This window comes from Mirounga angustirostris, unplaced genomic scaffold (assembly GCF_029215605.1).
Source record: "Mirounga angustirostris isolate CCGP_5_RB_7025 unplaced genomic scaffold, mMirAng1.0.hap1 SCAF_2, whole genome shotgun sequence".
Taxonomy (NCBI): Eukaryota; Metazoa; Chordata; class Mammalia; order Carnivora; family Phocidae; genus Mirounga; species Mirounga angustirostris.
In genome coordinates this window covers 91153648-91161591 of record NW_026991710.1, presented here as the reverse complement: position 1 = coordinate 91161591, position 7944 = coordinate 91153648, and the positions used below count along the sequence as shown (strand labels likewise).

The following is a 7944-nucleotide window of genomic DNA, read 5'->3' as shown; positions in this document are numbered from 1 at the left end:
CTTTGCAATTATCTTCCTCTCAAATGAACTATTTTGGTTTTGTAAGATCTCTCTCATAAGCTGAGAACAAAATAAAATTGTCCTAACACATAACTCAGGGCATCTTCAAAACAGGCCATTTTATAATTAATTCCTTGAAGAATTGCCCTAACACATAGGATATACCTCTGCTCATTTCCTCAAAGGATCTAGAATGAGTCAGGAAAATAATTATGCCTTAAAAATGCACTGTGGGCAAAAGTGAGAATTTTGAAAAATATTTGATACAATATGCTAGAGAACAAAAGATGACACAGAATTAACATCATAAAGATTAATGAACACCCTTAGATGATTACAGATCTTATGAATGAGTGCAAACATTTGAGTCCATATTTGAATCATATAAGAGGGGGGGAAAAAACACCTTGAAATTAAAGTCCTATTTTTCCCCTAGAATCTTTTCCATTTTTGAGAACTTTCCTTTAAATTAGGATGAATGGATGCTCATTCATCTATCACGTCAGGTTAGCTGGTAAATTTTATGAAGCCTGAAGCTATAGTCTTCTTGCTTAGTTGACACATTTATAGTGATTAGTCAAATGAATGAAATTCTGAGAGCACTCAAAATACATGAATTAAATTGAACTACAAGACTGTAATTACTAATAACCAAAATACAATTTCTATAATCTAAAATCATTGTGGATTTTCTCCATACCCCTCCATCTCCCTTACATAATAAATAAAGAAAAGATCTCTAATGATTTTGCATTCTTAAAGATCTGTGATGGATGAAAGAGAAGAAACTAGAAACATAGGTAAGATTATTAAAATCTGAAAAAAAGAGCAAAATATATTCTAGTCCCTGAAAATGTTCTGACATTAAAAATGTAATATAAAATTTTTTTTTAAGAAAAAAATAAATCAGGTGTTTGGTGGAAGAAGGTGTGAAATCTCTAACTGCTAACTGTGCTTTATAAACATTTACATTATCCTAGAGCTATTCATACTTACGGACTTCCTGAACACTATATAATTTCACCCATTGTTGTAGAAGTTGACTTCTTTCTACAAGTGTTGTACAAGTGGTATAAGGCATGTGTTCTTGACAATCTGGACAGTTCCTTCTTGACTGTGCTTAGAGGCTGAGTCTCTATGACAGGCCCAGATGGTTTTTAGGTGAAGGATAAAAAAAAAAAAAAAAAGGTATAATTGATTTGGTGCTAGTTGAGATGCCCTAAATGTTCAGTTTCAACTTTTACCTAATCCATCTATTCTAACTTTTTTATTTCTATTTTTTAAAAATTAAAAAAAAAAAACCTAAAAAACAAATAAACAACCCCACCAGGGATTGGGGGTATTTGTCTTGTATTCTAAAAATGTCTCAGAAGTTTTGCTAGGGAAAGAACTTCTTCAGAATGTTCTTTACCATTAAATTGCTAAGACTATTTAAAATAGATGTTTAGAATTAGTCTCTAGAAATCTCTACTGATATATTCACCAGGTTCCTAGGTAACCACTCTAAGTAGCCTCCCTTGAGTTGCTCTGGGTAAACATCCAGGGCTGTTTCCAAAAATACAGAAAAGCATTTCCAAAGAAAATTTTCAAATTGGTGTTCGAAAGTTCACACATTCATGTGTCTGTTAGCCATTTGTATGTCTTCTTCAGAGAAGTGTCTTTTCATATCTTCTGCCCATTTTTTGACTTGATTATTTATTTTTTGGGTGTTGAGTTTGAGAAGTTCTTTATAAATCTTGGATACCAGCCCTTTATCTGTAGTGTCATTTGCAAATATCTTCTCCCATTCTGTGGGTTGCCTCTTTGTTTTGTTGATTGTTTACTTTGCTGTGCAGAAGCTTTTTATCTTAATGAACTCCTGGGTATTTACCCCAAAGACACAGTTGTAGTGAAAAGAAGGGCCACGTGCACCCCAACGTTCATAGCAGCAATGTCTGCAATAGCCAAACTGGAAAGAGCCGAGATGCCCTTCAAAAGATGAATGGATAAAGAAGATGTGGTCCATATATACAATGGAATATTACTCAGCCATCAGAAAGGATGAATACCCAACTTTCACATCAACATGAGTGGGACTGGAGGAGATTATACTAAGTGAAATAAGTCAAGCAGAGAAAGTCAATTATCATATGGTTTCACTTATTTGTGGAACATAAGGAATAGCATGGAGGACATCAAGAGAAGGAAGGGAAAAATGAAGGGGGGTAATCGGAGGGAGAGATGAACCATGAGAGACTATGGACTCTGAGAAACAAACAGGGTTTTAGAGCGGAAGGGGGAGGGGGGATTGGTTAACCCAGTGATGGGTATTAAGGAGGGCACGTACCGCATGGAGTACTGGGTGTTATACGAAAACAATGGATCGTGGATCACCACATCAAAAACTAATGATGTATTGTATGGTGACTAACAAAACATAATAAAATTTAAAAAAAAAAAAAACTAGAAATAAAAATAGTTTTTTCAAAAAAAACACACAAAAGTTCATACATTCAGAGATATGGGAATAGGAATAATGTCCATAAACAGTTCATCAATGTAAGCAGAGGAATTCAGGGCTATAAGACTTGTTATGTATGAGTTTAGTTTGATTTCATTTGCATATAATATGACTTAATTTGGTTGGACTTGGCTTAGCTTGGTTTGATTTTGTTAGTATCATTGGTTTTGGAGAGGTAAGCTGAGGATGCTGGGAAGGGGGCCTTGACCTGAGTAGAACAGTCAATGTCTTGAGGATCTACCAGACTCAATGGGTAATAAATTTTTTAAAAAAAGTAATACCCACACACTTCTTTAAGACTCTTCAAACTAAAAAAAATGAAGTATTTAAAAAGGATGATGGGTATATAGGCCTTTCTTGTCTTATTGTACTTTATTGTACTTTGCAGATATTGTGTTTTTTACAGACTGAAGTTTTGGGTAACCCTGTGTTAAGCAAATATTGGCACCGTTTTTCCAACAGCATTTTCTCACTTCATGTTTTGGTGTGACATTTTGATAATTCCAGCAATATTTCAAACTTTTTTCATTATTATTACATTTGTTATGGTGATCTGTGATCAGTAATTTTTAATATTACTATTATAATTGTTTGTGGGGACCACAAACCACATCCATATAGGATGACAAGCTTAATTGATAAATGTGGTATGTGTTGTGACTGCTCCCACCAATCTGCTGTCCCCCTGTCTCTCTCCCTCTCCTCAGGCCTCTCTATTCCCTGAGACACAATAATATTGAAGTTAGGCCAATTAATAACCCTACAATTACCTCTAAATGTTCAAGTGAAAGGAAAAGTCACACATCTCTCCCTTCCAATCAAAAGCTAGAAATGATTAAGTTTAGTGAGGAAGGCACGTCAAAAGCTGAGCTAGGCAGAAAGCTAGGTCTTTCACACCAAATCATTAGCCAAGTTGTGAATGCAAAATAAAAGTTCTTGAAGGAAATTAAAAATGCTACTCTAGTAAACACACAAATGATAAGAAAGCAAAACCACCTTATCACTGATATGGACAGTTTCAGTGGTCTGGATAGAAGATCACACCAGTTACAACATTTTTTTATGCCAAAGCCTAATCCAGAGTAATGCCCTAGCTTTCTTCAATTCTGTGAAGGTTGAGAAAGGTGAGGAAGCTACAGATGAAAAATTTGAAGCTAGTAGAGGTTGGTTCATGAGTTTGAAGACAAGAAGTCATCTCCATAACATACAAGTGCAAGGTGAAGCAGCAAATGCTGATGTAGAAGCTGCAGCAAGTTATCTAGAAGATCTAAGATCATTAATGGAGTTGGTTACACTGAACAACAGATTTTCAATATAGATAAAACAGCCTTCTATCTTTTTGGGAAAAAATGCCATCTAGGACTTTCATAGCTAGAGAGGAGAAGTCAGTGCCTGGCTTCCAAAGCTTCAGAGGACAGGCTGACTCTCTCATTAGAGGCTGATGCATCTGGGTGATTTTAAGTTGAAGCCATTGCTCATTTACCATTCCAAAAATCCTAAGACCCCTAAGAACTATGCTAAATCTATTCTGCCTGTGCTCTATAAATGGAAAAAGGAAGTCTGTATGACAGCACATCTGTTTACAACATGGTTTACTGAATGTTTTAAGCTCATTGTTGGGAACCACTGCTCAGAAAGAAATATTCCTTTCAAAATGTTACTGCTCATTGACAATGCTCCTAGTCAGCCAAGAGCTCTGATGGAGATGGACAATGTGGTTAATGTTGTTTTCATGCCTGCTAACACAACATCCATTCTACAACCCATGGATCAAGACTTTCGAGGCTTATGATTTAAAAAATACATTTCATAAGGCTATAGCTGCCATAGATATTGAATCCTCTGATGGATCTGGGCAAATAAATTGAAAACTGTCTGGAAAGAATTCACCATTCTAGATGCCAGTAAGAACATTTGTGATTGAGGGGGAATGATGAAAGTATCAACAGAAACAGGAGTTTGGAAGAAGTTGATTCCAAGCCTCATGGATGACTGTGAGGAGCTTAAGATTTCAATGGAGGAAGTAACGGCACATGTGGTGGAAATAGCAAGAGAACTAGAATTAAATGTGAAGCCTGAAGATGTGACTGAATTGATGCAATCTCAGGATCAAACTTGAATGGATGAGGAGTTGATTCTTATGGATGAGCAAAGAACGTGGTTTCTTGAGATGGAAACTACTCCTGGTGGAAATGCTATGAAAATTGTTGCAATGACAACAAAGGACTTAGAATATTATGTAAACTTAGTTGATAAAGCAGTTGCAGGGTTTAAGAGGATTGACTCCAATTATGAAAAAAGTTCTACTATGGGTAAAATGCTATCAAATACCTTCACATGCTGCAGAGAAATCACTCATGAAAGGAAGAGTCCATTATTGTGGCAAACTTCATTGTCAGCTTATTTTAAGAAATTGCCACAGCCACCCTGACCTTCAGCAAGCCCCACCCTGATCAATCAGCAGCCATCAACATCTAGGCAAGACCCTCCACCAGAAAAAGATTAGGATTCACTGAAAGCTCAGGTGATGGTTAGCACTTTTTTTATCAATAAAGTATTTTAATTAAGGGATGTACATTGTTTTTTAGACATGATGGTATTGCACACTTAATAAACTATAGTACTGTGTAAACATCTCTGAGGTGTGCCTGTAGACAATCAACACTGTAGTTCAGTAGAGCAAAAAAAGATTAGAGTGGTTAGTGTAAATTTCTTACTTAACTATGAAATGGTTGGAATCTTACCTAATGATGCACTATTTAAAAGTTCATAATTGAGCATACTATGTAAGTGCTCTTTTTATGATATGAAGTATATAAAAGTAGGTACCAATCACAATAGGGAATAAAATGTGTAAACAAATACCCACAAGCCATACGATGTCATTAAAAATGTCAATAAGGGGAGCTTGGGTGGCTCTGTCAGTTAAGCATCTGCCTTCAGCTCAGGACATGATCCCAGAGTCCTGGGATCGAACCCTGCATGGGCTCCTTGCTCAGAGGGGAGCCTGCTTCTCCTTCTCCCCCTGCTTGTGCTGTCTCTCTCTCTCTTTCTCAAATAAATAAATAAAATCTTTTTTAAAAAGTATCAATAAATGATACAAACTAAGGATTAAGAGAGTTGAATGAGAGAGAATAATCATTCTCAGTTTATGATAGAGAAGAGACAAAATTTTTTGATCTGGATCTTTACTTCTTTATGTTCTCTCATTCGGTCCCCATTCTACTGCATTCTGGCCCATGCCTCCATCAAACTAACATTCCAGCAAACAGCTCATATTAATACTAACTGCCAAATCAAACTTATAATTCTTTGTTCCATCTGCTATTGCATTCCATAGCATTTGACTCTATTGACTAGTCCCTCCTCATAGGCTTTCTTCTTTCAATGTAGATGATACCAAATAACTTAGTTTGCTCCAACGTCTCTGATAATAGTCTTTCTTTGTTCCCTTTCCTGCCTCCTCTCCCTCCACTTACCTCTTAATTGTAGAAATTTTCAGGGAGCTCATGCTCATAATCTCCTCCCCTCATTGTGTTGAATCATCTGCTGGACTCAACACTCTCAGATCTACCTGTCTCTTCCTTATCTCCATCACTTTCAGACCTCTTTGCTTCTTCTTATGGTGTCCCCTCAGCTTATAATTGTTGCTTCTCTTCTTTCCACTTGAATTCTGTTCACCTTTGAAAGCTCAGATCAAATGCCATCTTCTCTGTGAAGTCAGATGTGTTTGTTTTAGTCATAATTGTTTTCATCTCCACATTTACTTACAAATTCTTTTGTACTTTCTACTATAGCACTGTTCTTTCAGATTAGTATAATGGCTGTCTCCCTAAAAATGGTTCTTACATAAAATAAATTGCATTATTGTCAAAGCCCAGGATATTTTTAAGGGATTCTGACACTGTATGTAAAATATGCATTCATTATACTTAATTCTAACCACATTCTCATGTGAGATAAACATTCCTAAGCCTAACAGGAACACGGGAGACACTGAGCTTCGTATGTTAATTTGACTGCTGGTCTTTGCCCCAAGTGGTTTCCATAGATTTTAAAAAGCATATACTGGCTCTCTGCTCCTCCCCATTTGACAGACAGCTACATCTTCTGGTGCAATGCCAGCTGCATCCCAAGACATGATGTGAAGGTCAGAGTAAACGGATTTGGCTGTATTGTGCTTCTGGTCACCAGGGTTACTTTCATCTCTGGCAAAGTGGATATTGTCACCATCAATCACCCTTTCATTGACCTCAACTACATGGTCTACATGTTCTAGTATGATTGCACCCATGGCAAATTCAACAGCACAGTCAAGGCTGAGAACAGGAAACTTGTCATCAATGGAAAGCCCATCTTTATCTTCCATGAGTGAGATCCTGCCAACATCAAATGGGGTGATGCTGATGCTGAGTATGCTGTGGAGTCCACTGGGGTCTTCATCATCATGGGGAAGGCTAGGGCTCTCACTTGAAGAGTGGGGCCAAGAGGGTCATCATCTCTGCCCCTTCTGCTGATGCCCCCATGTTTGTGATGTGCATAAACCATGAGAAGTATGACAACTCCCTGAAGATTATCAGCAATGTCTCCTGTACCACCAACTGCTTGGCCCCTCTGGCCAAGGTCATCCATGATAACTTTGGCATCCTGGAGGGACTCAGGGTCACAGTCCATGCCATCGCTGCCACCAGAGGACCCTGGATGGCCCCTCTGGAGAGCTGTGGTATGATAGCCAAAGGGCTGCCTAGAACATCATTCTGCTTCTACTGGCCCTGCCAAGGCTATAGACAAGGTCATCTCTGAGCTGAATGGGAAGGAAGCTCACTGGCATGGCTTTCCATGTCTCCACTCCCAAAGTGTCAGCTGTGGCTCTAACCTGCCACCTGTGATGTGGAAGAGTGAGGTTCTTGTCTCACGGAGTCAAAGAATGAATCTCGCAAAGGAGAGTGAGTAAAGTGATAGAAGTTTATTAAGTGAGGATACAGAAAAAGCTCTCAGGAGTGAGAGGGATCCCGACAGTGTTGCCACTGAGGGCTTTTAGGGATGGTCTTTTCTAGAAAGCTAACCAGGGAACTTAAATCCTTTTAACATCTCTATTGATATCACCATACAGCAAGGACTAGTGATAACACCTTCAATGTCTTACTTTCTTTTTAGGGCCTGGTAATTTTCTTGGTCACAAGTAGTTGTTACAACAAGACCCCACCTCTGACACCTAGGACAGGATGGTCTGGTTTGTTCCCTTATCTCTGTTCCCTTTCATCTTCCACATTTTTGAATTTTGTGAGCCTGATCCCATGGCCCCCTATCTATCTCTCCCTACATAGCCCCGCCTGTCCCTTACTCACCTGGAGAAAGCTGTCAAATACGATGACATCAAGAAAGTGGTGATGCAGGCATCAAAAGGTTCCCTCAAGAGAATGCCGGGCTACACTGAGGATCAG

At 38.2% G+C, this 7944-nt stretch overlaps 1 pseudogene; it reads left to right on the top strand.

The window, feature by feature from the left end:
- The first annotated feature begins 4619 nt into the window (after window positions 1-4619).
- LOC123848875 (glyceraldehyde-3-phosphate dehydrogenase-like) lies at window positions 4620-7454 on the top strand (annotated as a pseudogene).
- The last annotated feature ends 490 nt before the right edge of the window (window positions 7455-7944 follow it).